The sequence below is a fragment of the Hermetia illucens genome, chromosome 4 (assembly GCF_905115235.1).
Source record: "Hermetia illucens chromosome 4, iHerIll2.2.curated.20191125, whole genome shotgun sequence".
NCBI lineage: Eukaryota > Metazoa > Arthropoda > Insecta > Diptera > Stratiomyidae > Hermetia > Hermetia illucens.
This window is the reverse complement of record NC_051852.1, coordinates 151,523,958-151,548,498: the sequence shown is the minus strand read 5'-3', so window position 1 is coordinate 151,548,498 and position 24,541 is coordinate 151,523,958. Positions and strand designations below refer to the sequence as shown.

The window sequence follows — 24,541 nt, the reverse complement described above, 5'->3', positions numbered from 1 at the left end:
AATATGATGCCAAGGAAGAAGGGAGAAAGTTCCTTCGTGAGAGTCTAACATTTTCGTCCTACATAACATAGCAACTAAATCTAAGGCAAGAAATATTTGCATAATTTTGTAATTCATATGAGAATGAGACCTTAATTTTAAATGATTTCATTGAAAATTTTGATAAAGTGGCGCACGTGAATGAATAGAAGTGTCGAATGAAAACTATGAGAGCCTAGGCTTGTTTTGATTAATAATTAGAAAATGGTAGGAAAGTGTGTAGTTCGACTCAAAAATGGTTGCCAGGTGTTCAAAAAGATGATTGCATTGTAGCTCAACGAAGGTTAGGGATACTTTTGTTCTATTATCGAATGCTTTCGAATAGTACTTTTTCAATAGAATAAATAAAACTATGTTACATGCCTGCTTTCGGTATATTTGAGAACAAGATATATGTAGGTAGGTTTGAAAGGGCTCTGCAAAAGTAGCTAGTATAATAAAGTCACAAAAAGCATCAAATTAATCTATTAAAATAAAATCTCAACATGTCCCCTATCTAAAAGAAAACCACTGCCTACAGCGCTTAACCTTGGTCTAACTTAGTTAATTAGATTCCCATGTTCCGAGGATCAATAATCGTTTCTTAATATAAACCGCCTATTTTTTACTCATTCAGTTGAGGCTCAGAAATTCACTTAAAGCATTCCCCGCTTGTAATAAAAAACGACTAAAAGAAATAGAATTTTCTTCGGAAGCCGCTTGCAAATTTCGAAATTATCTTATCACCAAACGCCCCAACAGCGCCTGGCTACCGAAAATGGCTTATGATTGATTTAAAATATGTGCGCATACCCTCCGACAACAACAAAGATGGGCTCTGAAAACATCTCGCTCAAGCATGTAATGAGGAAGGTAATAGTCACCTGCTTGTGTGCCTGTATGCATGGGGTTTCATAGATCGCACCTTTACACCAAATTTCGTGTCAATACAAAACTAACCGTTTTTCAGAAAAGTGCGAGTGATAGACGAAGAGACAGCCAGATAGACAGAAGACAGCAAACCGATATTAATTATTTTAACACAAAACCTTAAAAGTCATCAACATCCAAAGTGACCTGGCTGATTGTGAAAATGTGGAGCGGCTTTAGCAAAGTACGAGAAGTGTAGCGTCTTCTACACCATGACAGAAGGAATTCCACCATTACCTTGGTGAAAAAAAAAGAAGTTGCACAAATTGTAAGATTTTGCTATCGTTTAACGTGGCTTCCCCGCAAGTGGTCGTAAGCCTTTCAATGGTCCCGTGAGGAACATGATGTTGAGTAGACGAAGACATCGAAAGAGCACTAGACCATTTCGATTGGCATAACATTCGGGTAGTTCACTTTGGTAAGCCAGTATAACAAGCAAACTGATGCTCTGAACAGAAGTGAAATTATCTTTGCAAAAACAGAATAAACCAATGACAATTTGCTGCTATAGATTTTTCCCAGTCAGTGGAAATTTCTCGTAAAACCCGCCCTAAAATTCAATCAAATATTCCAAGAAATATAGAAATTTCCTAACATGTCAAAAACGATCATTAACCTTTTTTGGCGGCAATCAAGGCAGGAAAACCTAGGCACTGATTTTGACTAATAAACTTCTGAAGAATTTGCGAGGAGATCGGAATCCTCTATTAGATTTTTTCCAGTGATTTTAGCATTGACAATTAGCAAGGTGGCAGTTTTCATAAGTAGAATGTCTTTGATCATGCCAAGAAGTCCCTGGCTAAGAATTTCAGAATGTTAAAGTAAATTCGTTAGTTAAAGACTGGAAAAATCACGCCCGGTATTTTGGTCATTCAATGATACCGCCATGGAGGCGTGCCTTGTGCAGTTTATTTTGGGTGATTCCATGGTGCGTTGTTGTCTTACAATTCCGTTCGACGATATATCTGTTGCTGCAATCGTGAACGGTTTCCAAGGGTTTTCAGAGTGACACAAGTGGATGTTTCGAACCAAAGGGTGCAAAAGGATTTTTGCAGGCTGCTTCACCTACGCGCGCGGCCGAGTCGTTATTTTTACTGTTTTTGGTTTAATTTCCAACTTTAGCTCGCGTGTTATATTCCCATAGGTATGCTCGATGCTCCATGTTTGTTTGTTTTTCAGATTCCGGTGCAGAATCACGGTAAGATGCGTGTAGTGCCGCAACATCACCCGCATATTCGACCAAATAGGGTTTCCAGGCATTCCAAAAGGCCGGAGGAAGGATAGCTCCCTACGCTGCCACGATGTGATCCCTACTCTCCTCTTTCCTTCAAACTTCTCGTAGAGCAGGGTGCAGTCCATTAAATATTGAATGATTCAAAAGGTAACCTGGAATATGGAAATGAGCACCTTAAGAATGTCACAACACGTTGAAGAATACAAGGCTTTTTGCACCACTCGTCGACAGTAGCGACTGTGCACCTCAACCAGTCTTACCGCTTGGTCCACTTCCTTAATCACATCAATTGTAGATCGCTCCGCTCATCAAGCTATCATGTTGGCCCTTCTTTGAAAGGATATGATTTTAGACTAGCTTCAGCAAATCAACTCTTCAAATGAACAAAAGAGCGCCGCAAATTTTCGAACTTTTTTCAAATATGTTAAAAATCGCTCTGCGGTTCTCGAATAATTGTCGAATCACAATCCTTCCCCTTCTCTAGTTTCGCGTTAACCCTTGCATTATTTGACGGTAGACTTGGTTGGGGGTATGTTATTAGCACATGCACGGTGTCCACAACTACACCTCCTAATCGGCCAATTTCTCGGTAGCCATTAATGATGCACATGCTAGAAACTCCACATCTATAAAACTATTGATAACAATAAATTATTGATTGTTATGAAAGTTTTGTGTAGATTTCGTAAAAAACAATTCGTTTGCTTTATGTGTACATTACAAACTACGATTTGTAATAATGTCCTACCACATTTCTATTCAATAGCATGTTTCAACTTAAATCAAAATAATGGATTGGATACGGCCTCACATCAATTCAAGATCCTTACACTGCTGTCGAAAAGCCTCTCGAAAAAAAGTCCACTCGATTCATCCGACGCACTAATGGTGGTCTCAGCACCAATCTGCTGCTCTGCCTGTGATCAAGCTGTGTGTATGTATGCACATTAGCCTGAAATCCTTCTGTAGGGTTGATTTTTCCAAAGCTTCCACGCGGAAAAAGTATTGACTGGCAGATAAAGACATTGGTATGACATCAAAACCACCTCCCAAGGGCCGATAGGAGTTGTAGATACTATCCGCAAAGATAATACTAAGCGCTCGCGCCTGGCATCCCATGCCAGTTGAGCCTGAACAGTCCGTAGTTGGCCAACAGGGGAAACATGAATAGAACGCGGTTGTCATGTCAGTTTGCAGCCTTTGAATGAAAAATGATTCGACCAACCGGCCAAGCATGTTTGTTTAGGCTGTGAGGGAGAATTTTTAGGCCGCCAAGCATGTTCAATTTAGTAAGCCATGGCGGGAAGAGCCCGCAGTGCATCCGGCCGCCGGCTGAACTGAAAGTACCATTCATTCACGTATCGACAAGCAAAGCGGCATCATTAGTTCAACTCTGGACGGCCTTGAGGCGAAAATTTGAGATATTTTTGTGCGGGAACATTTATTAAAAATATTTACCAGCGATGAAGATGCCCATAAAATTGTCGGTCACGTGGATGGTGCTTTCAGTTCAACTAACTAACAAACCGAAGTTAGACAAATGTGACACCCGAGTTGAGTCAGGCCAATGTTACGTGGTCTGATGTACTCGGTGTACGTTTGGTTATGTCATTTGAAACGCAAGTAATTGCTCCTGAACCAATCCTTCAAATTTGCGACATAAACGCTATAAGCCTTCGTTGCCCTTGCATTTTATGTGGAGAGACCTAGCCTAGTCCTACCCTACCCAGTATCTTTCCTCGTGGTCTCGTGCCGCCGTCAATTAACGTGGTGCATTGTAGAATCAGACTGAAAAAAGCCCGAATAACCTAGTGCAAAAGCAGGAGGAAGGCGACATTGCTCGCATGAAAATGACCTCGGTGATGGGCATGCTGTTGTCGCTCAAAATGGGAATATAAAGAATGGAAAGGAAAATAACGCGACACAGTTTTAGCTAACTGACTGAAATCAATGAACGAAGAAGTTACTATTTCACACAAATATAGGACATTTAAGACAAGCTCGGATCTTTCAGCCTATAGCCGCAAAGGCCCATAATCCTCAGAATCCAGAGACTTCTGCAATTCAATGATCCATGAGAAGTTAAGTCCAAAGAATAACACGAGAAACGATATACTATTATACTGTGACTGTAGCGTTCTTGAAGCTGTACAACGTAAATTTACCGGGGAGCCTTTTCTTTTAAAAAGAACCTCCCCCATGTGGACTATCCTTTACAGCTTCACACCCTCAATTTCCCTTCCTTGCCACAACGCCAAAACACGAAACTTTGAAAGTCGTACCTTGGCAGCCTATTTAGCAAAGTGCCCAATTTATTGTTACCCCAAATTCTGGTTTTCCTTTCTTCTTCACCCCTTTATTTTCCTCTCTTCTTCTCTCTACATTGCTCCTTTATTTTGTAATTTGAACACCACTTGGCGGTTCTGGAAGGCAGGACTCATTTTTTAGGAATCAATCGACAACGAGCAAGTACCCTGCATTTATTTACGAAGAAATAAACTTTTCTCTGATCAGGAAAATTTTTACAACTATTTTTTCATTTCAAAGTTTTGGGACTAAAAGCAGCTTTAAATCACGCAGAATTGTCGACACCTTACTCTGAAAAAAAAAAATTCGTTGAAAGACGGGTTTTTGCGCGGAATTTAAACACAAACTATACAGACTCATATCTAATAAATCCCAGGACTCCTTAATCCCTTTAAATATTCAAATAATACAATATCAAATGGTCAACTGTCCTCTATTTATACAAAATAAATTTAATTTTCCACTTGTTGCTTCCAGTGATCCCAATTTTCTTCCAAGGCTCACTTGCTAGTAACCATTCTTCAACAAATGAAATTTGCAGACTATACCCTACTAGAAAATCAAAAATATTAAGATCATATACGTAGCATTTGTCTGAAGTGAAATTCCAGAGAATACTTTGTCCTCCTGTATCTTTTTACCTTTTTATAAATTCCATTTATCCAACCAAGCGTGACATTAAAGTCACAAATCTGATGCGTTCACATTAAACATTTGAAGTCATGTAATATATTGTCGCCCATTTGCTAGTGAATTTAAGATTTTCCGGTTTATTCGTCTTACATTTTTTCCTTAGATACTTACATCTTTATAAATATAGTCACTTTTGATTTTAAAATGATAATTTTAACTGATTAGGTACCGTGATGGCGTCATTCTCGTGCAATATCTCTGATTTATTTTTTTCAGATCGATAATTTTTTTATATATTTTGACATCTTCCGGTTCAGTTCCTTCATTCATTCAATGCAGTAATTATTTCTGGCAACAAATTTGGATACAAGTCGAATACATTAATAATAATTATATTACGTGTATGAGTCAGGGCTTCTACTTTTATCATATCTTCTACCTAATCCAATAATAGTTACATTTGAAATGTTTAAGCCTCATATTATCTATTTATTTCTTTGGTTTCTATTTGTGCAAATTTTATGTATTTATACTCTCTCCTGAAAGATACTCAGCACTGACTTGTCCTAGAAGCCGAAAATAGTCTATTATGCAAAAATATCATGTGTATCATCTCATTGAAGTATCCCATTTGCTTTGTTGTCGGATAGATAATATAAGAGGGTAAGAGGGCCTAGGATGTAAATATTGAGTAATAGTTTGAACCTTTTTCCTTCATCTCGAGGTAAAAAGTAGGTATTATCTGCATGTAAACAAGAATTTGCTTCTGAATTTTTCATTTGCCTTTCGTTAGAAAAAATTATAGATGATTATACATATATAGATAATACTAACCGCTGGATGCTTAGTATTATGAACATGGGTGCAGAATTAATGGTATTACAAAATTATTTAACATTAGTAACAACAAGTGACATTCATCCGACCAGTACCCTCAAAAATGTTTTTTTTTTTAAATTTACACATTTTTTCTACCCCTTTAATTTTTCCAATTATCCCTTTTTATTTCACAATTCCCATCCCGTCCTTCATTTGAATACAGTACTTTATATTTCAAATAACTAAATTTTCTTATTTTTTAAAAACAGTCCAACAACTGGTCCTTTTCCCTTAAATTTCGTAGTCTAACTTCATTTAACACATTTCAAATTATGTTTTTCAAAAAGTTGCTCATATTGCACATTTTTGGGTGGCGAGGGAAGAGGAGTGACCTGCCGCACACTTCAATACAACAGTGAACGTTGCTGTTGACTCTGAGCCCGGCATGGACTTTTAAGTTCAAGGCCATAGGCCAGGCACGACATTAGCAGGACCAAGACCGGCTGATTGAATGACAGAAGAACGGCTGGACCGTGAGTCGGAACTGGTTTGGCACAGTGAAGTTGTGTCTTAAGAGCGAGAAAAGAAAGTCGTGAATTACAGAGTCGAGACTTAATACTGTAGAAATTGAAAATAATTCTCAGTTCGTTGTGTTGCACTTCGGTTTCATTGTTTATTGCCTACGCTTCATGTGATCCGAGGGAGGTCCATTGAAGAGGATTGCGTGAGTTGTGACTTGTTGCGTCCGTTTTGACTTTTTTCTGATTTTTCTCGTAACGGAAAGAGCTCCGCGCACGGAAGTTGGCGTAAAGTAAAAGGCAGAATCGCGTAATTTTCCACACTCGAGAGTGTGCAGCGGGAAAAGTTGCGTCTTCGCCTGTTTATACATGATTTGTGTTTGCTGCGTTGTTCCGTGCTCAATTCATTCATAAGTAATCCAAACGTGCGTATTTTCGTTTCGCAGCCACAAGTAGTGTGATCCAGACACTTGCACATTGACCTCAGAAGAAATCACAGTAACGAAAGGCTCGCGAGGAACAGTTTAGTTCTTCTCACCCCATGCGAAGTGTATTGCTAGCTAGACTGCGTAGCGTCCGCCAAGGCCCAATATTTCACACTTTGTCCTAACAATGACTGAAAATTGTTCTTTTTTTTGGCGTATTTTGTGCTGAATTCACATTCTAAAGAGATATTGCAACATCTTCCGAGAGTGTCACGTTTCTTCATTTATTTTTTTTCCAAACCTCGTGCACTTGGGACAAATTTTTGATTACAGTTTCGCATTCGGGAATTTAATTAAAATCAACACATATGTAATCGCGCAGAGCTCTCATTTCTAGGTTTAGCTCGCGTGTTGTTTATTTCGATAGGGGCGCGCGAATTCCCATGTTTGGTTTATTTTTCAGGATCCTGTGAAGAGTCGAAACTGACAGTAGAGATCCGAATTGAGCATTCGACCATTTGGCAGCAGCTCATAGGATACAGCGCTTTTACAATCCTGCCACACAATAAAACATTTTTAACTGTCAAGCGTGGTTTACCCAACATGGGAGACTTCGTCGGCCAATCTCTTAAAAAATGTCAAGGATTCGCAGATTAAGCAGTTCATGCGGCATTGTAACATCGAGTTTCGCAGTGAAGACAGCTCTTTGTAAACCAAAATATATTGGAAAAAATTTTTTTTGTCGGCATAATCCCCTCTTAGCTCTATACGCACTTTCAAGCGTTTGTCCAGCTTTTGCAAGACGTATAAAAAGTCATACTTTGAGAGGTCTTCAGAATAGGCATCAAATCAAATTTTCTTGCCCAAACCAAGTCCAAAGCCAGACCGAAGTCAGCCCACAAAGCCAGCCTAAAGCGAGCCCAAAACTCAACCCGATGCCCGGAGTCGCGACTAGTACTATGACGATGTTTTGAAATGTGATATCATATTACAACATCACTTTTGTAATGTGGTAATGTTGTGGGTAATGTGGTGATGTTTGGTGATCCGGAAATGTTAGGTAATGTGGTGATGTTTAGTAATGCAAAGATTATTCGAACTATTTGACCGTTATGTAACTTATAAATGAAATATAATAATCATGGGTTGATTAACAGTCTAATATGATTCTTTATCCTAAACCATACACTAGAAGGCAATGCGGTCAGCATTGGACAGTTCGATAGAAAATGTCTGTTCCTGTTTTTCCTATGATGAACTCTTATATAAGATCACACATTCGTATCCATCCCAATATTGACATATTTTTCGAAATCTCTACAAACGTATACGTAAGAGGGAGTACAAATTTCTTTGATGGTTTTGATTAAATATTCAATATGAGTATAAGTAAAGTAACTTGATACTTTCGATACTAAGTAAAGATTGACATTAAATGAGAAGAGGAGATCAACTTTGCCATTTTTAACTTTTGACAAATTTTACATCAACTCAATTCTGATAAATTTTGAGAATATTCGCTACTTTTTGTGGGCAGATAAGCATGATTTTGGCAGTAAACTTCTGAAGACTATTTAGATACACCTTTTCAGCACAGCTGTACGGCTGAACTTAATTTTGAACACGAATTGTACTTGGTGTACGTCAGTTCGATTAATTTACAAAACGTGCCTTATCGGCAAACGTGAATGGGATATCCCAGAAAGCTCACATGCATGCATGTGTACGTATAGTACATTAGGTGGGTTCACTTCCTGAATCTATAATTTCAAAGAAAAAGATTGCGGTTGTAAATTTCATGAATTGAAAATCATTCACAGTGTTTTATAGTTCAATATAAAAAAAAAAAACAAATAATTCGATTTTGTCAGCTGATTTTCCGGGAAGTCGAATGAACAGGAAGCAAATCAGATTTTCCCTCCTTGGACTTTAGATTGTTGGTGTCCGGAAGTTGCAAGTTCAGTAAATAAATCTATAAAACATGAAGTATGAGATAAGATTTCCGTCTGCTACTTGTAGTCCAGCCTGAAATTAATAGACAAGGGATTGCTTCCTCCAAACTATAGTTTTTGGGTTTAAACGCAAATATATATTTCAGGCGTGACTTACCCCCTTCTTCAGTACAAAGCTATTCTCCATGAACCATGACGTATGATTTACTCTCAAAAATGATGCAACTAATTCCATGTAGATGTTTACCTTTCCGGAATTCAAACAATACATTAAACAATATACGCGAGACTTTTAGACTTGATTAAATTTAAAGGGAAAATGGTTCTATCATGTAAAAGCCACTCGCAGGCCATTAAATATTCAGTAACATGAATAAATGTGGGTTCGCCCCATACTTCGCGAATGCTTCCAGTATAAAAGAACTCAATAGAAATCAAATTAAAGGATTATTTCGATGACGTGTGCAAAGGTAGGGCTTTAACGATATCACCCCCTCCACATTTTAGCATCTTGGATGACGATTTCAATAAGAAAATAAATAATAAATTCAATGAACACAATTTTCTTCGCATATAAAATGAATTTAAATTCCAACCCCAGTTTTTGTGCAAGGCACTCATAGCCACCCACAACAAAATGTATAGTAATTCGTGGTTAACGTGAAACCATCATCAATTAATTAAATTGTCAAGTGCAGCCTGCTAAATTGTTCATGAGATACCCCACCAACATAGCTAAATATTTAATATTAAAATGAATGTGAAAGATGCATGTTGATCAGAATTAAATGAAATGAAAATCCTAATCCTTTGTGGAACCACAATGTATATTATTACAACAATTTCCTTTAACTTTATATCCGATTTGACCTTATTATGCTAATATTGAATAGATTTTTGGGAAATTAAACTCAATAAAAGGTCAAATATGCTATTTGAAATAAAAGTAATATGTATCGCGAATGAAAAAGGGGGAAAAGTTTGCCTTGCTGTGGGAATACATACAAAGATGTTGTTCACATTGCCTTCTATCAAGCATATAGACAATTCGTTGACTTTAAGATTGTCCTTTATTCCTAGAAATGCCTACCACCCAGGGTGAACGGTTAAGAAGCTCCGTATACTTGCAATTGTGCTAGGCCTTACTTTTCAGAAGTAAGAGCAGCTTATCACGAACTATTTTCAATATATTACTTTGGCAACCTTGAAACTTATTGACTATCTATTTCTACCAAAATTAAGTTAGGTAAAAGATTAACTGAGAAACTAAAATTGTAATGTCATTGTAAATATAAGAAGAAACTTTGGGAGGGATAAGGGTCTTTTCACTACATTACAGTTTTCGTCCCCTTCCTGTGCATATCTTATAAATTTAATCAGATAAGGGTGAAAGTTTGAAATGAACTGATGAAGAAAAATTCTCAATTTTGTGTATTTTATTAATATTTAAAATTATCCCTTAATCATCAGCATTCACAATCGATTAAATCCTCACCCGATACTACTTTTTTGTCCCAAAGTCTTCAAACCTGAAAATATGGAGATGGCCCTTCCGAAATATGAATCCTCCTTGTGGTTAGGAGAAGAACGAAGAGAAGTGGTGGATTCTCAAAATAAAGACAAATTTACCCGACTAATTTATTATAAACTAATGAAAAAATAAATAAATACAAAGAATAAATAAATAAAAAGAATAAAGTAAAAAACTGACAAAGGTTGGAACTGCAAGGGTTCACGCAGTCGAATATGGACATTTGAGCTCCTGTAAGCAAGCGAAACTTTCTGTGAAAAAAACATGAGCCAACCTCCTCCCGAGCAGTATAGAGTGGGGCTTTTACCGGAACCCTTTTGCTCCTACCACATGGAAAAAATCGAGGTGGTGTTCTCGGCTTTACCTAACCAATGTGAGGAGAAGAGTAAGAAGCCCAGCAGATGGGCACTGAATAAATGTTTGAGGTGACAAAACAATGGGCCTAATACATGAGGCTTAAGTGCTTGGAGCTGCATTTCCTCCAGGCTCTCAACCGAAAACTAAAATCAGTAAAAACATAAATTACTCAGAAATAGAAAAAATAAATCAGAAGGAAAAAGGTGCCAATAAAATATGAAGGTGATTTGTAAAATAAAGTTTCTAATGTGGACTCTAAGTGGTTGGCGCCGTGATACTCCAACCAAATCCTGTCACCGGTTTCCGCGTTTCAGCAGAAGCCGATCGTTTTCATCTAGGAGCCTAACACCTTTGGATAGTTTTTCTTTTCGCCGTATTTGAATCCCCCTTCGAAGTTTTTTGAGTGTGTCAGAGTTTATTGTTGTTACAGGATTCGTAAAGTCGATAAAGAACCCTTGCCTGTCCCGAAAGACGGCTGCCGTAAACAATAGTCTCTAATGTCCTCACTTGTTGAACATTAAGCACCATTCGGTAGCGCAATCCATGCAATTTAGTCTTTCATTCTTATTAACATGCTTTCATTTATATATATTATAATTATGTCTCCAACAACGCTGCATGGAATATAACTGAAATATGTTAGTATCATTTATCAGTTTGTGATGAGGTCACTTCGATAGTTTTCATGGCATCATATCACGATATCCCAGTAGATGGGGGTAGGTAGGTATCAGTGGCCGCTCCGAGGAGCCCAATTAGCGCATTGGTGCGCCGTTTTGATGCCACAAACTCCTAAGACCGTGACTGTTGTTATAAGAACAGGGAAGCAGAGTCCAGCTGGCTCGGATCTTCAGAGCCAGCCCGTAGCATTCACGAAGGAAAGCAGCTCTCCGACCCTGCAGCTAGAAATCTCACTGAGGTCCCCAAAGAATGGTTTACCCAGTGTCCGCAGCCTGACTCGAGCCAGAGCCGGGCAATCGCAGAGAAAGTGCATGAGGGTTTCCCTTCCTTCTCAGCAGCTTCGGCAATGCGAGTTGTAGGGTAAGCCGAGCCTAGCGGCATGGTCCCCTATTGGCCAGTGCCCCGTGCAGACCGCCGTAATCTTAAATGCATTTGCACGCGTCTGGCACAGGAGCTCTCGTGATCGGGCTATGTTATAAGCGGGCCAAATTCTTCTTGATTTGGCACAGCTTGTAAGCCTTCGTCATCTCAGGCCCGCGGCTGCTAGGTAGTGCGAGTAGACTCGGCCCCCGACAGCCGCCAGCGGAACACCGACTGTATTCCCCGAGGGACTGCCAAGAGCAGAGCCTTGCTTGGCCAGTCCGTCAGCCCGCTCATTCCCTTCTATGTTCCTATGCCCGGGAACCCAGAGGAGAGTGATCTTGAGCGTACCGCCCAGATGGTTGAGCGTGTCTCTGCACTGCCCCACCAACCGGGAGGATGTCGTCGTTGAATACAAGGCCTTGATGGCCGCTTGGCTGTCGGTCAGAATGGCTATGTTACGCTTGGGGCTCGAATCACGCTCCAGCCATCGACAGACTTCCAATATCGCCAGTACCCAAGGTGGCGATACATTTGGATTCAGTTTATTTTCCTTGGCATCAGTTTAGGCGTTCTTTGGTGATGTTCTTGCTTTTAACTCCCCCATTAGTTGATAAATTGTCATTACAATTGTTTTCATTTCGAAATTCAGATGTGAACATCATACGCCAAAAGAAGACCTTCCCACGACCTCCGTAAACATTTTTCAATTTCCGAACCTGCACTGACCAAAAAATACTCCCTCCTCCACGTATTTCCTTTTTTTACGACGCCACCAATCTCACGGATTGATTTTGATACCACAATCAGAGGCTCAGCATTCATACCAACGGGACGAGGTCTATCTAACACCTTTGCCACAATGAATAGGTACCGTGTTATACAGTGTAACTCTTGAGCCCACAAGGAGCTGTACTCGCGATACGGATGCAACCACAACTACCATGAAACACCCGCAAATAACCAGGCCGAGAGCACATCCCCCGAAAATTCTTCTAGATCATATGCTCTAAGAGGGCGGCAATATATCATATGCAGAGTTACGTCCTTCTGATTTAACGTGATTACCTGTGTCGTTGACTTAATCCCAAGAAGACACGGATTGATTTTGTGACCACAATGAGAGCCCCGCTGAGATAAGCACAACGGTATCAGTCTATACTGAGTACTTGGCTCAGTTTATTCATTCTATTGGGGGCAAAACTTACCTCAATCTCTACCGAACTTTGGAGTACGGCACACGTAGTAAAACGCCCCATCACGTTTGAGGTCTCTTTTTGCTTGAAAATAACCACATCCCCCATGAAGCACCCACTAGGGTGCCAACCACAACAACCCAGCTGAAGAAATTCTCCTAAGATATGAGAATTCAGGGGCTATTCTGGTTCCCATGGTATCAGTATACTACTGGTAAGGTGACCCGACATGACCTGTTGCCACTTCAGATGAGTTCCCGTGCAGACTCGGGTCTGATTGCCCTAATTAGACCAGTGAAGCATTTGCCTACTGCATCACGGTCAGAAAACCATAGTGAAGCGGCTCCCGGTGCCACCACATAGAGGCCTTGACCACTTGGTTTTGGTTTGGCCGAAAGGGCTGCTCCCCGTCTTCCTCACCGCCACCTCAGAGCGCCACATCATATGTATTATAAATAAAATATCATCACACTTAAGTGGATAGTCGGCCCCATTTAATACATGTACGCTAAAGATGGTAATCAAATTGAAGATGCCGATATCTCTTGCAATATTACTGCTTGAACCAATGCCTAATCATAGCACGCAGTTGTTACTTAGGCGTTAACCACACCCATTAGTCCAGTCTTAGCGGCCAGGTCTGTAGAGCGCAGAAAGCCTGTCTGCAGCCCAAGGTACCTTCCATTTAATTCTCATAGAGAGTAGAGTCGTTCGCTGTTTAATTGGCTAAAAAGCTGGAGATGGTACGCACTATTGGGGTGCTGAGTCAAACATCTTTCAACGACAAAAAACACAGCCTTGCGTTAATGGGGCGAGAAACGTGGCGAACTCGATCTAGAGGAGGCAAGCGAAACTTCCGAACAGGATCAAGGCGGAAGAAGCATTACACAATGAATTCAGTTTTTCCTTGATGTGTCTACGCCTCAGAATTTTCGCCTACTAATCTTCTTGTCTATAGCGTAAAAAACGTTTTCTAATGACACAACAAGAGAGCAATCTCTCGTTTACTTGTTTTAAGGGTGCTGTCAATGATGCTGCCTCCAACAATGAAAATCTATTATATGTTATCGTTTGGTTCAAAATCCACCAGATTTGAAGTTGAATCACTTCCTATAATAGTACAAAGAATGAAAATTAGGCAACTCCAATTCTTAAAATTAAGTCTGACTAAATGATATGAATTCGTTGAATATGGAGGCGACCAACTACACGAAGCGGTTCATCAACTGACGCTAAGGTGTGAGACAATAAACCTATGCCTGAGAACTGGCAACGAGGCACGTAAAAAGTAAGATATCACGCAGTGCTGCAATTATAGAGTATCACTGCCGGCCGGATAGCCCCATACGCTCAGAACATAATTGGCTGTTGGAATATGGACATCAGTTGCACCATCTTTTCATCGACTTGAAAGCCGCCTATGATAGCATAGCCAGGGTAAAACTGTACAAGGCCATGAGAGAATTCGGTATCCCAACGAAATTGATAAGATTGACTAGGCTGACCCTGACCAATGTGCGAGGCCACATAAAAGCAGTAGGATCACTTTCAAGACCATTCAACATTAACAACGGTCTACGACAAAGGAATGCCCTATCATGCATCCTTTTTAATCTAGCCCTGAAGAAAGTGATTCATGATGCAGATATCAATGTAAGAGGCACCATCCAGTTCAAGTCAACACAACTACTGGCCTATGCTGACGATGTTAACATTATTGGAAGAACAACCCGAGATGTATAGTCTACCTTTATCCAGATCGAACAGGCGACGCGAGATCTCGGACAAGACGAAGTACATAGTGGCAACGTCTGTGCCAAAGAACAAAGAACCAACAACATCAAATCGCACTGGTCAAACGAAAACAATAAAGATAGGAGACTACAACTTTGGGATCGTTGAAAATTTCTCCTATCTCCAATAGAGCCTACTTCAGCTTACAAAAACTGTTTCACTCGAAACGTCTCACCATAGGGTCAAAGCTCTTACTGTATAAGACTATGATCTTGACAGTCCTTATGTATTCCTTGGAGATCTGCAAGAAAAATTGCCTACCCTTGGCCGCGTTTAAGAGAAGAATTATCCGAAGAATTTTTGACACCCTACATGAGAATGAACGATTTCGTAGCCTACATAACGACGAAATCTATTGGCGATAAAATTCGGCTGAACAGGTCGCTATGGGCGGGTCACTTAATCCGAATGAATGAGGATGATCCAGCCTGGGAAGTCTATGAGCGCAATATCTATGGTAGAGAAAGAAGGCCAGGCAGACCCTGCCTCAGATGGAGCGATGGCCTAGGTCAGAATGCCAGACAGCTTTGAGGGATATCGAATTTGTGGACCTCGGCGCAAAACCGGGATGTCTGGAGTTCCTTATTAAGGCAGGCCTGGACCGGATACCGGTTGTAGCGCCGTTGATGATGATGAAATAATATAATAAATGTCATGTATTTCTCCATTGTCTTCATCAACAAATCAATAGCTCAATCATTTTCATTTCAAATCTAAAAAGTAGTTTTATTTTCATTGCCACGAATCTGAAAATTCATTCTAACAGTTTTTGGTTTTATCGCGAATGAGTGTATTCAAGCTTCTGCTAAGCAAGCTTCTCTCTTACCACATTAATCCAAAGCCATTAACAAAAGAAAAACAATTTAGCACATAGTCTGTTGCACCTTATTTCCTTTGAATTACTGAAAAAAGTCAATTTGTAAGTTTTATCAAACATCCAATCAAATACATATACATAGATTCTCTTACCACCCTCGCTACGTTTTTGAACATGCGTACATTCCAATATTACCCGCTTTCGGTATAAACTTGTCACGCGATAATCTTTTAAATGTTCTCTACGGGATTCAGGTTTGAAAGTTATGCCAGACATTCCAGAATGTCTATAAGGAGCGATTGTAACTATCTCCTAATTGCGATGAATGGTTGCGATATCTTTTTTGAGAACAAACTTTACTGTAGTTCCCACCATGGAATGTGTAATATTTTCTTTCCCAATAATAAAGCGCCCCACACTGGATTTCTTCACGTAGATAAAAATGTTTTAGTTTCAACAACCCCAAACACTGAGCGACCCTATCACAATATTTTTCGAAACGTGCTGCGGTTTCTCTTTTTGATCTCTCTGAGATATGTAAGTTGTTTCTTCCCATAAGGCATCAATCGGGGCTGTAATTTCCAAGTTAGCTCTAGTAGGTGTTGAAATATCCTTACCACCCTGATTACTACAAATTACCAATGGACTATTATAGGAGTATCTTATTCTGCAGTTCATTTTACATATTTGAAAGAATTACCTATTTTTCATGACTTTATTTTTTCATCCGTTACTTATCGTTAAAAATAAAGCCAATAAAATTGGAATAAAGTTTTATTAAAAATAAAATCAAAAATTAAATCTCAATTGATAATTTGAAGTGAATATTGATATTAACATTTTAATCTTACATAACTCGGTGAAAGATACTCTGTGACAATTTTCCAAATGTATTTTAACAGAAATACTCATAAATTATTCTCATGAATGATGTTTCAAACTACAAATTAGCATTTAACTTAACGAATGGGAAATTCATATATATATATATGTACCTGGTGAATACTAAGGCCTGCCTTTATACCGAAATCTCATCTTTAATTCCCAACTACTGGTAGGAAAGTCATCAAACTTCCAGGATTCATAAATGGACTGTTGTTTTTCGTGACTAAAAGATGAAGTTAAACAAATAGGGCATCTCATTGCTAGGAAAAAATATGCCTACCTTATGATAAAAGTCATGACATGGTGCATTTTTCCATTGTAAAAGTTATCCAACTTTCCATAATATTCTATTCAATCTTATTTTGTGAAACTTTTTTGGAATTAAAGAATTTAGTACGTGACTGTCTTAATTAATTTGCATATAAAATTTTTCTCTAAAAAAATGGAAATGCGACGTGGTTTATCTCGTTTTGCTTACGATCTGAAATGGAAATGCATTGAAAGTTTTGATTACATTTCTAAATAGAGAAAAGAGAAAGATTGATATCTTCTTCTTATTCAAGGGATTGTACGTATAGATACATAGTCAACTAACTGAATAATGGAATTGGTAAATATTAGAAATAGTGTTAAAATTATACATTAATATAATTTCGCATATCCAATTGAGAATATTTTACGTCAATAATATCACCTGGGGATTTCTGGCAATATCAATCAAGTAATTTTCATCATTCAGTTATCCATCCATTTATGATATACCCACGGTTTAATAGCGTTAATCATTATTATTATGGTTCCCTGTAGCTTGGCAATTTGAAAGTAATGAATAAATGTCATTTTCAGAGCTATAAACGATGGAAGTGGTTTTAAATTTACAAGGGATTTGCAATGTCAGCATTTATAGACTTGCACATAATAATTTTTAACAAAACATTATTTCACTGAAATTAATTTTTCTCCCTGATTGTAGTTCAACATTTTCCAGGGATATTGTCAAGCATATAAAAGAAATTGGGATAATCATTAAATTATGATTGAAAAGTGGTTAACAATTGCGATTGAATAATACAAAAAAGGCTCAACCTCCGCATAGACGGTTTCTTCAATGGTTTGGACATTTCTGGTAAAAAAGTAGCTCTGCCTTTGCAAGAGCTAATTTTAAACTTCTTTAAATATCCCCGGATGGGGAATAACAATTGCATGGAGAATAACAATTACATCCGGAACGTCCTGATACTGATAAATCGAATTGTGAGAATGTTTTTAAAGTTTAATTAGGATGAATGGAAATGGATGGAAAAAAATTGTATGTAGATGACGTGGGGTAATTGTCATGCCTTAGAAATATATCCAAGAAGGAGGCTGAAGAGTGCCTAAAACAAGTATTCCTCCATTTTAAGGCTTTACAATGAAAATTGTACTCAGATTTTTAAAGTTGCATTATCTCAAACATGAAAAGATACCTTAGAGATTAAAGTATTAAGCTGTCGCAACCGAACGTCACAATTCAAATTTCATTGTTACCAAAAGGATCTGTATCCAAGCGTAGCTTTCAGTTATCAGCCGACTTGGTTGTGAAAGCACACCTGAGCTAAATAAGGGTAATAATCCCCGGGGAACGCAGTGCTGACCACATTGCGTGCTAGTGTAACATCAACTATTATTGTTAATATCAACTCATATACATAATTCAAGGTAGAAGAATATATTCTGAAAGAGAAAAAAACCGGCCTTCTAGACACCATCACAAAACATAACTTTAAGGGGGGATATATGCCACGTCTCTATTAACATCGCTTAATAAACCTTAACGTCTTTGGAGTTCGACTACGATTTGGTTATTTTATGTATGCGGGCTTCAATATTAATGATGATTAACGTGGCAAAGGTTACATCCTTATAAAGTACATATATACAACTTTCGAAATATCCAATTTCCATCATTGTAAATATTTCGTCAACTTGAAGGACAATAGTCCTGATTTAGGTTCCAAAGGATCTAAATGCTTTCAAAACAATGTTCTGCTCGTTGCTACGGATTCTCCTTCTGGTTCGTCATGGATGTTTCTGTTAGTCTTTCTGCTTGTCTCGGTGCTGTAGGGTTATCACTTGTACAGAATTAAATGTGATGATTGTAAAACAAAAGCACAGTCGCATTGCAAATACCATATATTGATGAAACAATAACAATAACAAAGAAGGGGTTGTACCAATGTTCTATATTGCACAAAGCAATTGTCAGGAACATTTGGATATGTGAAAACATGTTTTTATTATCGAAAATCTCGTTACAAAAATGGAAGTAGCGACTTTTGCAAATAACCTTCTCATATCTAGAATGATAATAGCATGGATGTTTACATTACATACCAGCAAGGTTATTAACTATGTTCGACTGATAACTTTCTGAATTGTAAGTGATCAAAAAATAGTATATGGCTGCCATTCACACTTAATGGAGTGTTAACCATGTCTATGTGTTCACGGTTTGTTGAAATGCGCTTTAACTCCCGCCAGGAATCCTGAGACGATTGTATATCTCCTCTACTGTTCTGGAAGGTGAATTCCACAGTATGGCATAGGCAGAAATTAAATTAAGGAAGGAAGTTATTAGTTCAGGGAGCCCCTTGCATCCGATCCCTCTGCCGGTTGAGTTCAATCTTCTTCACAACAAGAAGAGTCCGAACATAATGCACAACACGACTCCATCTACTAACGCTCCTCAACATCGCTCTGAATCTGTTGTCTGGAGAGAATTCCTCTGTGTCTGCATAAAGCTGGTGACGAAAGCTGTCCCACCTTTCACAAGACAAAAAGGTGTATTCAACGTCGTCAGCGACTCCATTGCAGAACACCCAATCTAAAGATCTTGCCTTCCCACTTAGCAATTGGGTAAGAAAATAATTAATCTCACCATGGATTTAGTTCAGCCATGGATCTAAACTGCGATGAGCCGCGCAGTCCATCTGCCTCTTGGCTTATTTTGACAAGAGAGTTGCCACTCGAAAAGTGTGCGTTGTTGTTTTTCGCGGGCAACCACGTCTCTTAAGTTTGGGTCTTTGCAGATATAGATAACTTTACGCTCCTTAGCAAGACGAGCAATGAGAATCAGTCCCGCGATCACTATCAAAGCCGGTTCTGAAACAGTGCGATAAGCAGAGCAAAGCTCCTGGTCTCTGCTCTCTGACACATTTCCCTGTCAAGAGCATCAGTCCATACCTTCGCGCCATAGAGCGGGACAGACTGCGTTGCTTCCACAAGAAGGCTTCTCCTGGTAGATACAGGGCCCCCAACATTCGCCATTAGCCAATTCAAGCCGAGACTCCAACTGTGCTCTTGTCCGCTGCTGCATTGATTTGCTCAAAGAAGCTCATCTTCGAGTAGAGCATTAAACCTAAGTATTTAACCGCTGGTTTTGACTCTATAATCAACTCGCTGACCGATATGGGATGCAAGGACGGCATCCTCTTTCTGGTCAAAATGAGTACCTCAATTTTTCCCAGCGCAAGGCTGGACAGTCACAATTTGACCTTGTTTTGGTAGTATTTGCATTTCAAGATTTTAGGCAGAGCCACGAAGGTGGACCTTGCCCTATTAATACGTCCCGCGATATACAGTTTGGTGCCACCGTCGACAGAAACTACGCTTGCTATATTCATAAACGCCTTCGATGCTCTGCCCATTAATGCAGATAGGGACAGTACGATGGCTCGTCACATGAGAAAAATGTTTTTGTTGGTGTTTATATTGAGAGGGTATAGTGTCAGTCTCCCAATCGCACTGCTCTGGACTCGAATTCTAGTCGTCATGGGTATTTGTGTTCATCTTGTGTTTGTCTCACTGCTGTGAGCTTATCACTTGCACAGGTGTTAAGTGTGATGATATTGAAACTGAAGCATAATCTGAATCTCTGGATGCCCTATGCTCCAGCAAGGAGTGAACAGAAAACACTATTATCTTCAGTTGAATTCTACCTACTTTTCTCCCAAAGCCAGAGTCATCTCGCCAATCGGTGACTCGATGAGAGAGGGAACACTTGTCATTATCGTAGTCGTGGTATTCGAGGAAAGATATCATGTGTCATTGAATTCCTCGATGTCCTCCGGACAAGGCAGCTTAAAGAACGTCACCTATAACGAAGAGAATATTGTATTGACTACAAAATGCGAACCTAACGGTCCCCGTTTCGGTCCTCTAATTTCTCTGAAATTCAACCTCGGTACAGCATGTAACATTTTGCGCCATCATATGTACTATATATGGCTCTGATAATAGCTATTAGTTTCTTCGGAATGCCCCTCTTGCGTAAAACACTAAAGATGCTCCTTCCCCCTTGTTCACACTGTCGAATGCCTTTTCGGAATTGATGAAAAGTGGTTGGAGCAGAAATCGGAACTCCACTTACGATTTCAAAATTATTTGCAGAATGTTAATCAATGGAGGAGGATCTAGAGAAGGCAACTTCTTCTCTGTTGTTCAAGTTTTCGAGTTATTCCTTAATGCAATCTAGGATTATTATAGCTATTATGTTTGCGACGGAATGGAAATACCCCTGCAATTGTCGTACTTAAAGCGAGTGCTGTGTTTCGTCGTCTTGATAATCATCCCTTTCTTACACTCTTTACGAAAAGCCTTCGATTCTAGAATTTTCGTATAACCAAAAGTAGCAGATCTGCAGAAACCACACGACCAGCGATGAATACATCTGCGGCGGTGGCTTTACTCCATTTCACTGCATGGCGGGGGTCTATTTGAAGGAGCAGCATATCAACTTAACTTAACTTCCTTTACAGACTCGAGAGACTTGTGACCATACGCGAGTTCTTTTCTGACCCTTCTTCCTTGACCCTGGTAACTTCTGCTTCCGTGACCAACGCAATTATGAATTTCTTTTTATGAAGGTGTATACTACGTTTGACTTCCTTGGATTTTCCGCGGTGCTAGAACTTAAGCAAATCACATCCCCACTCGCAGCGACAATAAGAGCCTTCAGTTCCCTATGCTCCTTGATCCGTGTCCATGTTCCGGCAGCCCGCCATATCTGTCTGTCATATGCACTTTTCTCAAAAACGATTAAACCGATTGAGATGAAATTTCGTTAACTTACATATGAGATCCTACCCATTTAGTTAAAGGCAAGGCTTTGTGTAAAGTTTAACGGGGTGAGGTTTTCATCATACAAAGGAAAAAAAGATTCACATTTTTTTCTCCAAACATAGCGGTGCTGGGAGTCATAGGTCTCAATTAGAGTTGCGAGTATTAGGGTGGATATCCGCTGCAAAATAGGTGCGGTTTGAATATCTGTTTAAATAAAGTTAACCCCCTTCATCAGTACAAATCGGGCAAAATTGATAAGTTTGAACTGTAATAACTTTGATACAAATGGCCGGAGTTTCATGAAACATGGCATGCATATGTACGACACTGTCCTCTATGCCTCTATATAGTACTCCTTGGATGAACTTAAGGGGAGTTTTCAGTCAATTTCTAAAAGTTGGTAATATACTATTAGTAAGTTTATTTGAGCCGATATCAGAATCTAAACGCCCCTTTAAATCTGTACATTTTGGCTGCTTACTTGCGAACTTTGCAATTCACGTGCGTATCAGATTCGGAAAGTACTAATTGAGGCCTTTCATTTGATACCCCACATGACTACATTCGATGGAAAAAAATTTTCCGATCCCCTTTTATATGTATGGGGTGTCCCCCTTGAAACTACACGTAAATTTATGTCACTCACTATATTCGGGGGATTTCATAGTTCTCATATGTCCACCAAATTTCTTTTGGATCGGTTTAGCCGTTTTGGAGTAAAGTACGTGTGACAGACAGACAGTAACTCGATTTTATTTTGTTTCATTTGACACCTTAACAAATGCGCATCATGGACTCTAATTTAAGCAGAGACAATATAAGGCATCTGGGCACGAGATGTTGAGATAAATCAAATTAAACTCAGATTTAGATACTTTACTGATAGAGGTGTCTGTTACTTACACTTTCGATCTCAAATGTTCCCTTCTTAGCCCATATTCACTTCAGCTCCATGTTGTATTTACATATATATATGTACGTCCTGAAACAAATCGATACGTCCCATTAACTTAATGAAAGAAGTATACTTCACAATTTCAAAACAAATATACAATAATTTCTAGAGACAAACTGAGATAGAAAAACATCGTCAACGAGGGCATCTTTATTTTGATTTAATTATGTAAAGATATGTATCTTCATGCGGTTTTTTAGCATAGCTACACAATTTTCACGGGAACATTATTTCACTGATATACATATCATTCCCTATTTATTTTTTCCTCCTAAGACACTGGAATCTTCTTGAGGAAAAATAAACATTAACTTCATTTTTTCTATTTATTTCAAATATAAATTCCCACGCGAATAGAATGTTTTATGTGGCGCTTCTTACTTGAGCAGAACATTTCTTCTAAAAGAAAGAAGAAAAAAAAAATATGAAATCGACCTCAAGATTTCTACAAATTGAAACATAGTCCCCAGATAGTTAACAATGCATCCAACGGATATTAGAAAATAATATCCTTGGGTCAAATCATAACTTGTTGGAAACGCTTGTATTGGAAACATTCCTTTTCATCTGAAACTGGATACGTTGGTTATCATCCGAAACAGATTGTTCAACATTCTTTAAATTTCAAGTTTACGGAAATTCTACTTGAAGTAAATATGAACAGAGAAAAAGGACATTCACTCCAAAAGGACATCCGAAATTGTTCATCAAATTAAGTAATTAATTATATTGTCTAACTTGTTTGAAATAGGTACATCCTACAACGTTACAAACCGTTGAATCTTTCTAACAAAAATATGAAAAGTAACAAAAATGTAACAAAGTTAAAAGCATCCCTTTCTCATTCAAAATGAATACCAGAAGCTCCTTTGTTTTTAGCACAAAAAATAGGCAAATTGAAAAATGTTCGTCGTTTGAAGAGTTGACACAGCTTCAGGCCTCACATTATTACCATTTATCTGGCGGAAATGATGATCTAAAGTAAGAGGCTAACTTTTTTTATTCCTTCAGGAGAATTCTCGTAATGACTTATTAAAAACCATCATAGCTGTTGTATTTTATAGTACAATATTTTTCGTAGAACACTCCCTGGGGCATGTTAAGGAATTTATAGCTAAACATTATGTACACTTAAATAGCTTAGGTTCTACCATATCAGTTGGCGGCTGGAATCAGATATGCGTAGGTTACGGATGAACTTTGTGGTTTTTGTAGGTGGTTTAACATTTGTGGATCCACGTTTGTTAATTTAGATGATAGTATGCAAATAGAATAAATTGGTCGATAACTGCCCTGAGATATCTTTAAATATCAAAGTGTCCTGTAGTTACCTGACTTCTGAATTAATCCGTATTTACTTCAGTCATAGTCGGAATTAACATTCGGCCCTCTTCAATTAAAACAGATTTGTAGAAATAAATTGAGCATTTGGGGACTTGGTATCCAACGGATTTCAATAGTAACAAGATAGAAGATTTACAAACAATATAGAAATATTAAAAAGAAAAGTGTTTGCAGAGCCCGCTACTCGTGCCTATAGATATTTTACAGAAAGCAAAGGTCGGTATCTTTCAATCAATTGCTACTTGCAGTTCACTATAAGCCCGCTAAGATTGGAGTATACTCTCCCACCGCCAATATTTTCTCAAAGATTTTGTCATCACAAGGCTATGTACTCCTTTACCGAAGACTAATGTTTTTTTTCGAATGAGTGTATCGATAACTATCGTACATTCATCGGAAAAATTTAAAAACTTTGGAGAAAGGCGTCATGTAAAAACGGTTCATTTACTTTCAAATTCCATTCAAGGTTGATTTCAACCCTCGCTAAGAAAGCTTCTTTATTCATAAGCCATGGGAGTAGAATTCTGATTCCTTAAAATAAATCTATGTATTTTAGTAGACATTCCAAGAGCAAAAATAAACAACATCAAATGGAAAATGATTTTGGAGGGAAAGTGATTTCTGAAGGAAAGTGAGCTTATTGATTCTATGATACATTAAAAAAAGGACTTCACCGCCGCTTGCT

General features: G+C 38.6%; 1 protein-coding gene and 1 long non-coding RNA gene across 3 annotated transcripts in view; one reads left to right on the top strand and one right to left on the bottom strand.

Annotated features, from left to right (window-relative positions):
* LOC119654246 (orcokinin peptides type A-like) overlaps positions 1 to 24,541 on the top strand; it is a 65,809-nt gene that overhangs the window by 14,697 nt on the left and 26,571 nt on the right. The gene's annotated exons all lie outside the window — the stretch shown is intronic.
* Positions 15,500 to 17,200, bottom strand: LOC119654249. Its single transcript, XR_005249801.1, has 4 exons — positions 16,738 to 17,200; positions 16,568 to 16,680; positions 15,725 to 16,512; positions 15,500 to 15,657 (listed from the first exon to the last, which is right to left on the bottom strand). It is a non-coding gene; the product is annotated as an uncharacterized LOC119654249 (long non-coding RNA).